The following is a 17,558-nucleotide window of genomic DNA, read 5'->3' on the forward strand; positions in this document are numbered from 1 at the left end:
AACCAATAATACTGGCATGGAATGTTTTAGTTTTTCTTTATTAAAGTTAATAGTTTATCTATTATCATTAATATATATTTTTCGTCTTCCTTTTACGGATGATATTCACAAAACTCTACCAAGAACACTGCACGTAGACAAGAATATAATTGACGAATGTTCAAAAAAATGCATGTGTAATATTAAAAAAATCATCTGAAGTTCGTTCCAAAAGAGAATTCGTGCATCCATAAATGTTAATGGGGGTCAGTTTAAATATTCTTTACAAAAAAATTAAACAACCCGATGTGATTCGTTAAAATAAATATAACCCCGTGTGTACTGACTGTTGTGCCACCCTGTACGTACGGAACATATAAACAACGCACGACACACAGTGCCCAACACGCCAAGCGGCCAGCGACAAGCAGCACTATTAAAGTTACACTAAATAAAGTCCGCGTGTGAAATTGCTTACGTACATTATGTGTTGCACACTCGAAATGAAGGACGTGGGCAGGTGCTCCAAATCGGGGGCAAGCACATTTATTTTGGTTAATATTAATCTTGAAGAACAGCACCGTCACTCTGTAAAATGCAACATCACGTGTCACGAACAGCATTCCTTCCGAGTCGCCATTAACCACGTGGCTGGTGTATCCACGCGGTCATTCAATAACCCTGCAAGCCACCTACAGGCCCGACCTAGTCATCACATGCTGCTGTACACACATGCATTGATGCACTGCACAGCACATCAGGACTTTCACAGAACCACACTCTACTCCCTTGCTGCACAAGGACATAATTAAAAGAGTGATCCATTCCTAATGTGCCACATATGCCACAGTCTGATCTATGCTTACCAAATCCCCGCCCTCCAGCGCTGTGTAAATGTGGTTGTGGTGATGATAGGGTGCGTTAGAACTAAAACAATTTTTTTTTTACCAGGTAAGGCCCACTGGGCTACACAGCACTTTTTTTAGAAGCGGCCTTGGCTATCGCAAATGACGGCTCAACAAAGTGGCTTATGAACGTGGAGGTAAAAACCGTAGGACCCGGAGAAAAATCCACACGACCACAGGGAGAGAGAGACGCATGCAAACTCCGAATAGATAGGCGTCAGGCTCGGGGTCGAACCCACGGCCTCCTGTATACCAGGCGAGGTAGATGACATCTCCAAGCCACCGTGGCGCTGCGCTACGAACCCGGCCACCCGAGTTAGATTCCCGCTCACGGCCTCCACCAACACCAGCGACGATTATGTGAACCGGTTCTGGGCACCCCCCTGGATCGACTCGGCCTCAAAATCCAAATTGCTCAACCAGTGTTTTTATTTTTTCAATCTGCATATGCTAACCTGGTGCGGAGTGTCAACACCGTCATTAGGGAGACAAAGGCGGCCGGGCGTGGTGCTGGCCACCCAACCCCTTTGCGTGCCGTCCCACCGACCTTCATAGGTGCTGCTCGCTAACTGCGCTTGCCCCAACAGTCTGTTAAGGCTATACAGAGGATCTTTGTACAACACTGTTGCGAATTATGGTAATACAGTAATACTGCTGGATTAGGCCCCTTTCTCACGCCTCCACCGAACATGGTTGGCTACATAAGGTGCGAAAGAAGTTCAATACACACACATATATATATAGTCCAAGTTCGATTCCCACTCAAGACCAATAACTGACGATTATCTGAACCGGTCCCGGGTCTCCCTTGGTGCGGTTTGTAAGGAAACTTCGGCACTGGGGGAGACAAAGGCGGCCGGGCGTGGTGCTGGCCACCCACTCCCTCGTGTGCTGCTGCTGTTGGGGCTATAGGGTGATGGGAGGGGATCTTCGTCTCGATGTATGTGGCACTGATATCCCACCCTCGTTAATCCGTCGAATAGCATCCAATACCGTGTCAACCCACACGGTGTATACCCCGCATTTGTGAACAGGGAAACCGAGTTTTCAGGTCCATACGGCGTACAGCCGGGCAAAAGTGATGTGTTTGTCTATTTGTTTGCGTGTCTCCCTCGTGATGCGACTTTGTAGGATGAACGTTGAGATTTATAAGGAGCACGGGGTGACCGATAAGGTATGTGGTAGTGTAGTGTATAGTGTAGTGTATAGTGTAGTGTATAGTGTAGTGTAGTGTATAGTGTAGTGTATAGTGTAGTGTATAGTGTAGTGTATAGTGTAGTGTATAGTGTAGTGTATTGTAATGTAGTGTATAGTGTAGTGTATAGTGTAGTGTATAGTAGTGTAGTGTATAGTAGCGTAGTGTATAGTGTAGTGTATTGTAATGTAGTGTATAGTGTAGTGTATAGTGTAGTGTATAGTGTAGTGTGTAGTGTATAGTGTAGTGTATAGTGTAGTGTATAGTGTAGTGTATAGTGTAGTGTATAGTGTAGTGTAGTGTATAGTGTAGTGTATAGTGTAGTGTATAGTGTAGTGTATAGTGTAGTGTCTAGTGTAGTGTATAGTGTAGTGTATAGTAACGTAGTGTATAGTGTAGTGTATTGTAATGTAGTGTATAGTGTAGTGTATAGTGTAGTGTATAGTAGTGTAGTGTATAGTAGCGTAGTGTATAGTGTAGTGTATTGTAATGTAGTGTATAGTGTAGTGTATAGTGTAGTGTATAGTGTAGTGTATAGTGTAGTGTATAGTAGTGTAGTGTATAGTGTAGTGTATAGTAGTGTAGTGAATAGTGTATTGTATATGTTAGTGTATAATAGAGTAGTATATAGTAGTGTAGTGTATAGTAGTGTATAGTGTAGTGTATAATAGTGTAGTATATAGCAGTGTAGTGTATAGTAGTGCAGTGTATAGTAGTGTAGTGTATAGTGTATAAGGGCACGGGGTGACCAATAAGGTCTAAATGGGTCTGTAATAAAGGCAAGCACTGATATTTTACCAGGTAAGGCCCACCAAGCTATGTAGCTGTTATTTTAGAAGCGACCTGGTCACAAATTATATATCAACGAAGTGCCTTATCATGTTGGAATTTATAGCAGCCAATTACTCTGAAAGCCTGTTTCTACATGTGGAGGGAAAACCCAGAGAAACCGAAGGAAAATGCACAAGACCACGGGGGGAGATACACGCAAACTCCAAATATACAAGTGTCAGGGTCGGGATCGAACCCACGACCTCCTGTATACCAGGTGAGGTAATTAACATCTCGCCACTTTAGGCGATCGTGTGCCGACATTAGGGTCCTTATTTGCCAACTTTGAAAAATATCCGCAAAGTACAGTAACTCAGCATCAGAAGCTTTATTTACACTTGGGGAGGAATCCGATGAGCTATGATGCTCTTTCTCACAGATGTCCAGTATGGGGCCGGTCAATTGGACTACTGGCAGGCGAATACCCCTGCTCTCTATTACAAGTAAGACATCCTGATCTTCAGTTCTCACCCGGTGAACAAACTGCGCTTGAATATGGTACAGCCTCCTCTGCTATAACGCGGTAGTAGTTGCGTTCCTGAAGTACACCGCGTTAGGAACCAATCGCGCTATCATAAATAATATATAATACAGGCTAATGCACTGTCCGCGGTAGCACGTGAGATGAGTGCGCAGGCTGAACAAAGACTGAGGTGCGTGTGGGTCGCGTCTAGAAGCATCCAGCAGCATCCCAGTGTCTTGTGCGACGCTATGCCGAGGCAGCCGTTACGCGATCGCATTATATCCAATTCGCATCCTCGTTATAAAAAAAAACGTGTTCCCTAATACATTCATCGTCGTGTTGTATAACCAATTCGCATCCTCGTTATAAAAAAAAACGTGTTCCCTAATACATTCATCGTCGTGTTGTATAACCAATTCGCATCCTCGTTATAAAAAAAAACGTGTTCCCTGATACATTCATCGTCGTGTTGTATAACCAATTCGCATCCTCGTTATAAAAAAAAACGTGTTCCCTGATACATTCATCGTCGTGTTGTATAACCAATTCGCATCCTCGTTATAAAAAAAAACGTGTTCCCTGATACATTCATCGTCGTGTTGTATAACCAATTCGCATCCTCGTTATAAAAAAAAACGTGTTCCCTGATACATTCATCGTCGTGTTGTATAACCAATTCGCATCATGAAAACAACATGCGGTGTTGCAGGGTAACAGACCGTACTTGATTCTGCCGAGTCACCCCATGAGGTGATCAGTGAACGCTAAACGTTCTGTGGTTTAAAATGAGGAGGGGCAAATGCCTTTGGGTTAATCTGTTCCCTGCCTCTGGAAATCGAATCCAAGTCATTACATGTTCATTCCATGACAGTCAGACCAATATGTAGATTGTTAATTCTCAGAAGGAATTTTTATTCAAATTATGTGCAGAAAGAAATGTAATGCGATGTTTTTTTTGTGTGTGTAGTCATTGGTGTGCAGGCTGGAGAACCTGATTTAATAACTTAATCTATGCGAGGTAAACCGGTCTCTGTGCGACTCTCTGGGTCTCTGTGCCAGTATATGGGTCTCCGAGTCCACGGGCTCTTATGTGAGTCTACAGGTCTCTCTGTGAGGCTCTGCGAGAGTCTACAGGTCTCTGTTGTGAGTCATTGGTGACCGGGCAGAAGCCATCTCCTCGTTCAAATGGAGAACACGGTTTAATCGCAGGCAGGCAGCCACGGGGATTCTAACCCAGGATCTCAGTGAGCGGTTATTGGAATATTTTTGTAATTTACCTTTAACTTCTTAAACCACGACAGCCACGCTTAGCCCCCCTATTGTTGACAAGAAGTGTTGTAGGCTAAACTGTTGTTGTGCATACGATGACTGTTCTACCCCATGGCAGGTATGGGGGTGTTGATTACACAGGAACTTCCTGATATGGTGTTGAGTTTGGTCACGTGACCAGGAAGTTACGATTTAACATTCTCTAAGCCATGAGGCAGGGTGTCAGCCATTACACAGAGTACAAAATGGAGGCACAAATAGCATCTCGGTAAAGACAGGTGCATATGTTCATTGTGGGACTTTAAGAAGCATTGTCTGTAAGTTCGCTTATGTTCTTATAATACTGGGAATGCTGTTACAATGTTAAGATTGCCGTTATAATGCTGTAAATGCCTTTATAATGCTGTTAAATTGTTATGATAAATATGAGGCCTAGTTAACAACGAAGCCTGCCACTTGCATTATTGTGAATTTTACTTCTAATTGAATGAGTCGAGTGAGACTTGTACCCATATAACTTTGATGCAATATTTAGTGCAAGGATGAAGAAGTATCTTAATTACAGTTCGGTGTTATGTGCAGCGCTGTACATTTAGGCTGCAGTATGGTAAGTACAAGAAGTGACCTTATTTAATACAGTAGCTTATTCTCTTGTGTAGCTATTCGGTGCTAATGTATGTGCCTGGTCCATCCAGGACCTATTGTTGAGTTTCATGTTATCTAAGACAATGTTTTGATGCTCCTTGTGTTCATTCATTGTATTGATATTGCAAGTATTAACAGATGCTGTATTTTGTACTGTGTTTTTCCATCAGTTTTACCTAGTTCAATTAATTAAATACGTCGGAGTCGGATGTTCACCCTGGCTCTGAAAGTTTATTGAAAGCGAGGTTAACTACTCAGATAGTGGTGCAACGCAGCGCATAGCGAGGCCGAGACAATGACAGTTGCGAAAAAAACAAACCCCGTTCACCACATTCGTCATTAACATCGCCCTTAAATCATTAAAATACGAGGGCCATTTAGGGTTAACCTGAACTTTTTTTGCAGGGTAAAGTGAAACGAATCTATTTGTCAAGGGAGGCATTCCCCCTGATTACATGTACATGCTTCGTCATCATCATCAATCATCACAAAACAGCCATGGTCAATCCACTGCTGGATGGAGACCCCCCCCCCCCCCCAAAACATCACCATGCCTCACAGTGCCCTTCGATGTAATAACAATCCACATAGCAGCTATGCAGTGTCATGGGATACCTTTTTGCCAGTATCAAAGCGTGAAAAATAAGAACAGGTTTTACCCTTTCTGGCATTGAAGCAGGAGGTGTAAGATGTTCAAACACAAAAGAGAAACCTTTTGCAAGGAGTGCGTGACGTCATTTATGGACGGCCCCTTTCGCAAGTTCAGCTTTCCAACATTGCTCCTCCATCCTACACTCGTACCGCTGCCCCCTCCACTCCTCTTGATTTCACCCCTCCGATGTCAGTCCGCCAACAGTCTCATTCACAGCTCACAGGGCTCTTAATACGGGGGGTGGCAGTAGCCGAAATTGGCAGTTGCCAACAGCAGCAAAAAACATCGTCACGTAGTCCAAGGCCGTAATTATAATATATATGGGGGACACACATCCCCGCCAATATTCAAATATGCTCAAAATGCCCCCCCCCCCCAATATATCGCTATAAAATAGATTTCTGTTTATAGGATCGTGGTAATGTATGTACTTTATTAATCCCTAATCTCTGCCATTACACACAATGAAACAAGAAAAGTTAAAAAAAGAAAAACAGAGCAATGAAATACAATTCACTATTAGACATTACTGTAAAAAAAATATAAAAAAGTCCATCCTATGTGTTAGTGCTTTTTAAACATATTTTAGGCAGGAAATTAGTTTTCAAATTTAGATTTTTTTTGGGGGGGGAGGGGGGGACCCCCAGACCCACTGAAAAGATTTCGTCCCCCCCAATGTTGACTCCATGGCTAGGGCCTTGTCGTAATCCGATGGACATCAAACCCACAGCGCCAACGGATTAAGAGATGCAACGTCACTTGCATCTATTGGTCCGTTGTAATTGTGAGGGCGCGTCGCTCCTCCTCGCGCAGACACTTCGCTTGGAAAACCGGTTGGATGCAGTCATTTGAAAAGGCGAGGTTGCTGGCATCCAAAACCCCAACCTCCCTTCTCTCGTAATCACTCAGCCGGTGGCGGTTTAGAAATCTGCATATGCCCACAATGAGTCACCGCGTAAATTACATGCGGCATTTGCGGGATGTGGAGATTGTTAGAAAGCCTTAAGGGCCGTCCATAAATGACGTCACGTGATTTTTGGACGATTTTGACCCCCCCCCCCTAGTCACACGGCGTCACAAAAGTCAGACCCCCCCCCCTCAAATATGACGTAACAACGCTCCCCCCCCCCCCCCCAAAAACCATATTTGCATTTTGAAAATAAAACATGCTTCAAATCGCTTTAAACTATTGTTATTGTAGTATTCTTAGGTTTTTTCGGTAAAGTCACGTAGGTAAAACATCAAAATTAATGAAAATAAAATAAAATAAAAACAAAAATCACGACGTTTCGGAGGCAACACAAGTCTCCGTGTTGCCTCCGAAACGTCGTGATTTTTGTTTTTATTTTATTTTCATTAATTTTGATGTTTTACCTACGTGACTTTACCGAAAAAACCTAAGAATATGATTCCTTGCAGTCACGAAAGCTTCAAATCTAGAATTAAATGTTATTGTAGTGCATATTTAATGCGGCGCTGCACGCTGATGTTGTAGGAGAAAACATTTATAAGAAAGTATATTTAATTATGTAGAACGTGTTGCCTATATTTATTTAAAATTGCGCATTTTGATGTGACGTCACATTTCTCAAACACCCCCCTCGTCACACTTCGTCACAAATGTCTGATCCCCCCCCCCCCCAGGTGCGTGACGTCATTTATGGACGGCCCCTTATCTTATCAATGCCCTATCGCTCCCAACAATGGTAACTGTTCACACGAACGTCCCACCTTTGAGTCGGGTCCACCAGATTCGGTCTGTTTCATGTCGACAAAAAATCTGTGTTCGACCACCAAACCAACACTGCAAGTCACAGCAACACACTGACTCATCCACTAACTCAACCACTTACACTGCATGTCGTAAACACACTCACTCACCCACCCACCAAACTGCTGTTCCCACCAACTCACCCAACTCAACAATAACGACGATTCACCACTAAGTGGCGGTGACGTCGCCACGGCATTTGAGCCAGGCTAAGTGCACCTTGAGGCCGACAAGAGCGTTTGAAATGTCCAAAACGCTCACTCGCCCACTCACACACTTGTAGGTGAAAACAACACACTCACCCACTCAGCTACTTCCCCGCTCGCTCACCCACTCATTCACTCAACTACATTCCCACTCACCCATCCAACTACTTTCCCACTCACTCACCCACTCGCTCACCCACTCGCTCACCCACGGACCGACTCACCTACTTCCCCACCCACTCACCGACTCACCCGCTCGCTCGCTCACTCACCCACTCGCTCACCCACGGACCGACTCACCTACTTCTCCGCTCGCTTGCCCACTCACCCGCTCGCTCGCCCACTCACCCACTCACTCAACTGCTTTCCCACTCGTTCACCCACTCGCTCATCCACTCGCTCACCCACTCGCTCACCCACGGACCGACTCACCTACTTCCCCACCCACTCACCCGCTCACCCACTCGCTCAACCGCTCGCTCATCCACTCACCCCCACATCTATTTCGCCACCCACTCACTCGCCCGCTCGCCCACTCACCCACTCGCTCGCCCACTGACTCACCCGCTCGCTCACCCACTCACTCGACCGACTCACCTACTTCCCCACCCACTCACCCGCTCACCCACTCGCTCACGCACGCACTCACCCACTCAACTACTTTCCCACTCGCTCACCCACTCGCTCACCCACGGACCCACTCATCTATTTCGCCACCCACTCACTCGCCCGCTCGCCCACTCTCCCACTCGCTCACCCGCTCCCTCACCCACTCACTCAACTGCTTTCCCACTCGCTCACCCACTCACTCACCCACTCGCTCACCCACGGACCGACTCACCTACTTACCCACCCACTCACCCGCTCACCCACTCGCTCAACCGCTCGCTCATCCACTCACCCCCTCGCTCACGCACGCACTCACCCACTCAACTACTTTCCCACTCGCTCACCCACTCGCTCACCCACGGACCCACTCATCTATTTCGCCACCCTCTCACTCGCCCACTCGCCCGCTCGCCCACTCTCCCACTCGCTCGCCCACTCACCCACTCACTCACCCGCTCGCTCACCCACCCGCTCGCTCGCTCGCTCACCCACTCACCCACCCACTCACCCGCTCGCTCACCCACTCACCCACCCACTCACCCGCTCGCTCACACACTGCAGGCCACCCAACTTATTTGTATGCTTCTCCCCTTACAGCGCTCCACTTTTAAACTGCCTCCCACCGTCGTCTCCTTCACACATTTCTTATTATAATAACAATACTAACCTTGCTCAATTCAAGGCACGTATGAACTCCACGCTATTAGTACACCTTCATTCAACAGTGCTCTTTCTTCCATAATAGAGGTTGTTTTGGGTTAGATCGCGTAAATATATAAATGTGTCGTTAAACCCGCCACCACCCGACACAGCTAACTAGTAAGGGTTGTCACGTAAACAGAACGTGGCCAATTCGTCACTAGTACAGCACACCGGTTGTGTGTTGGAGAGCAAAGCCACAACATTTACAATCGACACATTTATATATTTACGCGATCTAACCCAAAAAACCCTCTATTATGGATGCTATTGGTCGCGAAAGTCTACGTGTTAAACTGTGATCTTTCTTCTTCTTGGTTCTTTCGGTAAAGTCACGTAGAATGGAAATACAATAATAAAAATAAAACATAATAAAATAATTCTCACGACGTTTCGGCCACAACGCAAGCAGCCGTCCTCAGGTGGAGAAAAGGTCTGTCGAGAAGACAGTCTCATTCAGACTCTGTTCTCCACCTGAAGACGGCTGCTTGCGTTGTGGCCGAAACGTCGTGAGAATTATTTTGTTATCTTTTATTTTTATTATTTTATTATTTCCATTCTACGTGACTTTACCGAAAGAACCAAGAAGATGAATCCCTGCAGTCACGAAAGCTATAAATCGAAATGTGATATTTCTTGTTTGCCAATTGGTGTTTCGAGGGTGGGGCGAGGGGATCTTGGGATCTGTATTCAGCAATCGTGATTTAAAATAAACAAACATCTCTCCTTTATGCCCTCGAAATGGAATTGGCCGAAACATCCCCCTGTGCAGGACGAATCTTCAAAACATTTAAAATAAAATCGTTCTCGAGACTCGGTGTCGCTTTCAACAGGCACAAATGGCGTTGTTATTGTTAGAATAATTTATTTTTTTTCTAAGCGACTTTACCGAAAGACCCCAAGAGAATAATAATTGTCGTTCACGCGGTTGTTGCCATGGAAGAGAAGCCGTGAAGCCAGCAGGAGAACTGGAGTGACGCGCGCACGCGGGGGATTTGCTAAAGGGGCCGTCCATAAATGACGTCACACCTAGGGGGCGGGGGGGTTGAGAAATTTGACGTCACATCAAAATGCGCATCTTTAAATAAATATAGACAACACGTTCTACTTAATTAAATATACGTTTTAATACATGTTTTCTCCTACAACATCAGAGTGCAGCGCCACATTAAATACGCACTACAATGACAATAGCTTCTTGGTTCTTTCGGTAAAGTCACGTAGAAGGGAAGTAATAAAATAATAAAAACAAAACATAACAAAATAATATAATTCTCACGACGTTTCGGCCACAACGCAAGCAGCCGTCCTCAGGTGACAATAGTTAAAAGCGATTTGAAGCATGTTTTATTTTTTTGGGGTGGTGGGGGGGCAGAGCTTTGTCACGTCATATTTGAGGGGGGGGAGTCTGACTTTTTGTGACGCCGTGTGACTAGTAGGGGGGGGGGGGTCAAAAATCGTCCAAAATCGCGTGACGTCATTTATGGACGGCCCCTTACGGGCAGCGCTGTCGCATCGGGGCGACCAGGCGAGAGAGAGAGAGAGCAACGGAGAGGAGAGGGCCACTCAAGACGCAGAACGCTGATTGGCTGCCCGCAAATTGCAGGCACGTGACGGGCGCCAGGCTGACGGGAGATCGAGGCGATAGCGGCAGAAGCCACGGGGCGTGAGGCTACGGGAGGTCCCCAGCTTAATTAGAGAGAAGCCTTTTAGGCGTCATCTGGTCGAACACCATATGAGACTAGGCTCCAAAGAAAGCTGTCTCTGGTGTGGACCAATCAGTTTCAAAGACAATGCATAAATTATCAGAGTATTGTTTTTTGTTTGCATTTGACTGCAAGTATTGTGGTTAATGTAAGCATGATTCATTGAAAAAGGTGTCAGTTTTGTTGCCAGAAAAAAAGGGGAAAACCATATTAGTATAGAGAGGAGTTGATAAGGAGGGGGGATATATACGGGAGCGTGGGAGAGAGAGAGAGAGGGAGTGACATGGAGTAGGGAGAGAGAGGGGTAGAGAGAGAAGAGGGGTAAGGAGAGCAGAGCGTGAAATCTTTTGTGAAATCTTTCATAAAGCAAAACATTGAAAAGAAAACGAAAAAAACGAAATGATGAACGAAGCAAAGTGCCGACTACACCGAGCATATTCTTGTTTCCTCTGATCGTAAAACAAAAAGAGAGAGAGTTGAGTTGGTCGGAGTGAAGATAACCCCCCACTGGAGGCAAGGGCGAGGTTGTAGAGGCGAGGGGAGAAAGGCTAGCAGTAGAGAAGCTAGCAGAACATAAGCTAGCGGTAGAGAAGCGAGCAGAACAGAAGCTAGCGGTAGAGAGGCTAGCAGAACAGAAGCTAGCGGTAGAGAGGCTAGCAGTAGAGAAGCGAGCAGAACATAAGCTAGCGGTAGAGAAGCGAGCAGAACAGAAGCTAGCGGTAGAGAGGCTAGCAGTAGAGAAGCGAGCAGAACATAAGCTAGCAGTAGAGAAGCTAGCGGAAGAGAAGCTAGCGGTAGAGAAGCTAGCGGAATCCTAATTGTGAGCGTGCGAAGCTAGCAGAAGAGAAGCTAGCAGAAGAGATAGAGAGAGGCTAGCAGTAGAGAGGCTAGGAGAGAGAACAGGCTAGCAGTGGAGAGGCTAGGAGAGTGAGTGAGAGAACAGGCTAGCAGTGGAGAGGCTAGGAGAGTGAGAGAGAGAACAGGCTAGCAGTGGAGAGGCTAGGAGAGAGAGATCGGAGCGAGAGGGCGAGCAGCGCAAGCAGGAACATCACGACGGAGTCGCGGGTTGTCGAACGCGATGAGTTCTGTTCAATGAAAAGGCGACACAGGAGAAAAACTAGAAAAAGTTGTCCGCGTGAAATAAAAAAAACAGTACAGAAATATAATGGGCGATGGTGTTGGTCGCGTTTTTGTTTTTTTAAACCAATGTTGGCCGGCAAGCCACGGGTCGCCTGTAACTCTCCCAGCGATTACATCACCTGCATCGTCATCATATCCGCTTCACGTTTCATCATACTCAGCCGGCAGTTGCTGGGGCTGCGCCTTGCCAAAAGTTATGCGAGTACATCAAGCGAACGTCAGCAGACGAAGCTAAACCGGCGTCCGTGATGGTGATGGAGATTCTGTTGGGAGGAAAACTGTGGTGCCGAGGTGATGGGGGTACACCGCTCGATACTAAGAGTGGACACGTGGAGTGGAATGTCCTTCTTACCTCCAAGTGGTTGGTAGATCGGGGGCAAGCGGATAACGTCGGCTCTGCTTCGTCGCTTGCTCCGTGTCTCTCTCGAGGAAGTCCCCTTGCAAGGTCGCGTTCTTAGCTCGCGCGTGTCTCCTGCCCGGAGCAATGGGGAGGGACTTACATTGAGAAACTCAACGCCTGACTACGGGAGGTTCTGCTCCTCCCACCGACATCAATTGTCCTGCGGTGCTGAGTGGGCGAGTTTCATAAACTCGCTGGCGTCCAACGCCCCTCGGAGATTACACAGAGGTGGTGTGGCACTAACTCGTTAATTGCGGGGGCAATTTTTTTTTTAAAAAATCCTTTATATTAAGTTCACTTGCTTGCTTGCTTGCGCGCTTACGACCGTGCAAATCTTTCGGTCGTTTTTTAACCCGCTTCCCGTGATCCAATCGAGCTGACATTTTGCGCACAGATTCGTTGTGCGTGACAATTTATTTTCGTGAAAAATTTTTCCCAAAATTTTCCACTTTTTAGGAAAATTTTTTTTTCATATTTAATTTCAAATACGAATGTGATAAAAATGAAACTCTTACTCAAGAAAAACAGAAATGAATAATAAAATAAAACCGATGCCACGCATATACATGTAAAGGATTTATAGTGAAAAACTTTGTTTTTACGGGTTATTTTTTTAAAAACAAAGCCCGCGCCTCGCTGATGAGACCCAGATGGTGGAAACAGGTGCCCTGTTTGCTTTGCTTTATCAAGCTTCTGCTGCTGCTTAATAACAGTGGCGTGAAAGCAGTGCCGGACTAAGCTAGTGCGGGACCTGTAGCGTATATTGTAAAGGGGCCCTAAAAACCACGTAAATACTAAAACACATACATTTTAAACTTGCATAGTAAAGTAATTGTATTTTTTCATTTGCTATACAGCCAGATAATGCGACAAATCGCTAACCTTAAACACCCAGTCGTTCATGAAAGTCGAAGGCGGTATAGTACTATAGTAATAGAGCAAGTGCAGAATCACTGAACCGGAATTGATAGCTTGAAAGCATTTAGCGCGGGGCCCTTGAAAATGCGGGGCCCGTAGCATTATGTAGCTACTTGTGCTACTACGATATAATCCGGCACTGCGTGGAAGCCAATAGATAGGCTGATTAAATAAACCGAGTCGTGTGTGCATGCGGAGATGCAGAAAACGCGCTGCTTATATGGAGTAGGCTAGGGAATTGATGCTGGTGGTGGTGGTGGTGGTAGTCGGTGGTGCTGGTGGTGGGTGATGATAACGAGAGCTGGTGATGTACCGCTCAGAGAGAGAGAGAGATGTAGGCAAGGGATAGAGGTGAGGCGAGGTGATATTATAGTATGGGTAGTGAGTTTAGAGGACCGATGTGTGTGCGATAGAGATGAGAATGGAGATGTACAGGGTGGTCAACGTGTCTTGCGACCTCCAATTAATTTACCCAACATTTTTCCTTTATTTTTATAAATTTTTGTTTTTCACGCCCGTTGGTATGCAAAAATATTACGATTTAGAGAAGAAAATTGGGGTCACAAGACATCTGCAACACCCTGTGGACAAGATATAGAGATGCGATGAGATGAAGTGTTGACATTCGACAAAGTTGTGCGTGGTGAGATGAGAATGAAGATGTAGGCAATATATAGAGATGCAGATAGATGAGAGGAGATGCAGTGCCAGGCGAGGTGCACTTTGAGGCCACGTTGAAGGGTCTCCTGAGGCTTGCTGGCAGGAGGCCAAAGTGTACAAGCCCAGAGCTGTTATGGATTGACAGGCCGCAGACGCCAGCATGTGGAGCGAAACGTCAGACTTCACGCGCGAACATTAAGCGGCACAAACCGTGAACACATTTTAGAGGTGTTCGTTTCATCTTCTTGGTTCTTTCGGTAAAGTCACGTAGAAGGGAAGTAATAAAATAATACAAATAAAACAAAATAAAATAATTCTCACGACGTTTTGGCCACAACGCAAGCAGCCGTCCTCAGGTGAAGAATGAAACACCGCCAAGCTTGGAGCGTATATTTTAGCTGGGTTGGAGGTGGGAAGAAGAGCGCCTTGACAAAAGAATGCGCATATCAAAAGGAATTTAGCATATTTATGCGATTCCTCTTGATATGCACATTCTTTTTTTCAAGGCGCTCTTCTTCCTCCCTCCAACCCAGCTTAAATATACGCTCCAAGCTCGGCGGTGTTTCATTATTCACCTGAGGACGGCTGCTTGCGTTGTGGCCGAAACGTCGTGAGAATTATTTTATTATGTTTTATTTTTATTATTGTATTACTTCCCTTCTACGTGACTTTACCGAAATAACCAAGAAGATGAATCCCTGCAGTCACGAAAGCTTTAAATCGAAATTTAGGTGTTTGTTTTTCAAGCGCTATGTGGAGGAGTTGCGTGGAGGGAGCGGTGGTGCAGTGGTTAGCCGCGCTGCGCTACTGATCCAGCCATCTGAGTTCGATTCCCACTCACGGCCGCCAACACCAGTGACGAGTATTTGAACTAGATCCTGGGCCTCCTCTAGGTCGATTCAGCCTCAAATTAGTACCTGGTGCGGTGAGCAAGCATCGGTACTGGGGAGACAAAGGCGGACGGCCGTTGTGCTAGTCACCCACTTCCTCGTGTGCCGTTTAAGGCTACAGGGGGGATCTTTGTCTTGTGGGGGAGTCGAGGTTGGGCTCAAAGGGATGGAAATGAGGTGAGCTCTGAGTTGATGATGGAAAGGTGATGGTGTGGTGAAATGCTGTGTGGCAGGACGGGGTGAATTGACTGCCAAGCCACACGCTGGCGTGAAATCACGCGGGCACACGTGATGCGTGCATGTTGTAAAAAAAATGGTAAACCCCCCCCCCCAAGTTTTTCCAATGCACACACTTTTATTTGCACTCAAAAGGATAACCAGTGTAAGTCATAACTGGCTGTGATGTTTCCATCCTCCCTGCCGATGTTAGCAGTTATTTTCGACTCGCTTAGTTACATTACCAGGTTAAATGTATTTACATTAACAGGCTAAATGTCTCACTAACACAGCCACCGTTGCTCGTTTTCCTCGATGTGGTGGTAGTTTTCGTTTTTCCTACATTGACATGCTAATCTCTCACAATACAATGGCCACCTGCACAGCTTCGTCGTGGTGGAGGTAGATCAGCTCTCCGATCTTACAATTAATTACATGTAAATTTCATTTCTAGCCCCGCCCACGTTGCTTATGACCTTTGGGCTACACCCATCTCTAACCTTTATAACATCCTGCCTCAGCAGCTCTTCCACTATATTTTTTCATCTGATGACGATTGCTTGTGTTGCGATCGAAACGTCGTGATATTTTTAAAATAATTTTTCTATCTACGTGACTTTACCGAAAGACCCAAAGAATATGAATTCCTGCAGTCACGAAAACTTCAAGATTTAGACTAGCCTGGTTCTTAACCTCTGTGAGCGTATTGGCAGTCTATAATGTACACTGCAGCAATGGTTATTAAGCCGGGTGAGTGTACTGGCAGTCTATAATGTAGACTGTAGCCTGGTTCCTAACCTCGGTGAGCGTACTGGCAGTCTATAATGTAGACTGTAGCCTGGTTATTAAACTGAGTGAGCGTACTGTCAGTCTATAATGTAGACTGTAGCCTGGTTATTAAACTGAGTGAGCGTACTGGTAGTCTATAATGTAGACTGTAGCAATGGTTATTAAACTGAGTGAGCGTACTGTCAGTCTATAATGTAGACTATAGCCTGGTTCTTAACCTCGGTGAGCGTACTGGCAGTCTATAATGTAGACTTATTATTGGTTCTTTCAGTAATAAATCATAAACAAAATAAAAATAAAGATTTGTGTCGTTTTCTTGATGTCTTGGGGGGTGGGCAAGAGAACGGAAACGGGAAGAGAGAAGGGGGATACAGAATGGGAGATGAGAGGAAAATGATGGACAAGCAACGGGAGCAAAGAGTTCAGGAGAGACGAGGCGGCTGCACCACGGGGTCTCGATGCTGCTGGTGCACGGAAGATCGGCGTCTGTTTTCACAGGAGGCCGGTGAGGGGCGGGGTAACCAACACCACGCCCGACCGCCTTTGTTTCCCCCAAGTTCCTGAGACAATATTGTTCACAAGCCGCGCACTTGGTAAAATAAATCGGAAAGAGAAGATATTGGCCACGAGCGGGGCACTCGATCTCGGGCCGCCGGGTGCGTAGCGCAGCGCGCGAACCACCACTGCCATCATCGCGCACACAAAGACAAAGGTCCCCCGTATAGCCCGATCAGAGTGTTGGGACAAGTGCTGTTAGCGAGCACCTATGAAGGCCGGAACGGCACACGAGGGAGTAGGTGGCCAGCACCGTGCCCGGCCACCTTTGTCTCCTTCGTGGCGATGTTTACACACCGAACCAGGTACAGTACTCATTTGAGGCCGAGTCAACCTAGGGGAGTTCCAGAACCGGTTCAGATAATCACCACTGGTGCTGGTCGTGAGCTGCAATCGAACTCGGGTTTGCCGGGTTCGTAACGCAGTCCGCTAACCACTACACCACCGCACCCCCACACAATTGCGCACGCACACACACACACAGAGATCACAAAGCACGCAGGAACCGCACCGGGGCGACGTGACCTCACCTTACCTGTGCACACACCTGTATGCAAATCAACGCGTTGCGCAACGACCTCGCCCACGGGAGGTGTGGGAGGTGGTTCCGGACACATTCCAGCCAGCGAAACTAAAATCTCGTTTCGCTGGTCCAGAAAATAATTTGGCAACTCCTCAAGCTTCTCATAAGATTATCCCGGAAGGTCTACAGTGGTTGTCCTATATGCAGTGATTGGGCCCTGCCATGACAAGGTGGAATTTCCACCACAGGCTCAGGCTCACCACTGAAGACGTTTAAGCAAGGGGACAATTCGACTTTTAAATTTAACGCGTAGGAGGAGGTGGGTTTACGACATCACATTAACGCGATCCAACCCAAAACACTTCATCAATTTGACTTTCGATGTGAATGTAACTTGTCTTTTTTTAACCACGTGAGTGTAGTAATATGTTTTTACCCTTTTAACTGGCAACGAAACTGACACTTTTAAACAAGGGATCATGTTTGCATTAACCGCAACACTTGCGGTCAAACACGCGAGTGTATTTTTACACATTG

The 17,558-nt window shown here is 46.1% G+C and overlaps 1 protein-coding gene across 1 annotated transcript in view; it reads right to left on the reverse strand.

Moving 5' to 3' along the window:
• Positions 1-12,553, reverse strand: part of ASS1 (argininosuccinate synthase 1) — a 76,035-nt gene extending 63,482 nt beyond the window's left edge. Inside the window, exon 1 of the mRNA XM_078877806.1 lies at positions 12,423-12,553. The gene's annotated coding sequence lies outside the window, so the exon portion shown is untranslated. The remainder of the gene's footprint in view (positions 1-12,422) is intronic.
• Between the last annotated feature and the right edge of the window lie 5,005 nt (positions 12,554-17,558).

This window comes from Lampetra fluviatilis, chromosome 49 (genome assembly GCF_964198595.1).
Source record: "Lampetra fluviatilis chromosome 49, kcLamFluv1.1, whole genome shotgun sequence".
NCBI lineage: Eukaryota > Metazoa > Chordata > Hyperoartia > Petromyzontiformes > Petromyzontidae > Lampetra > Lampetra fluviatilis.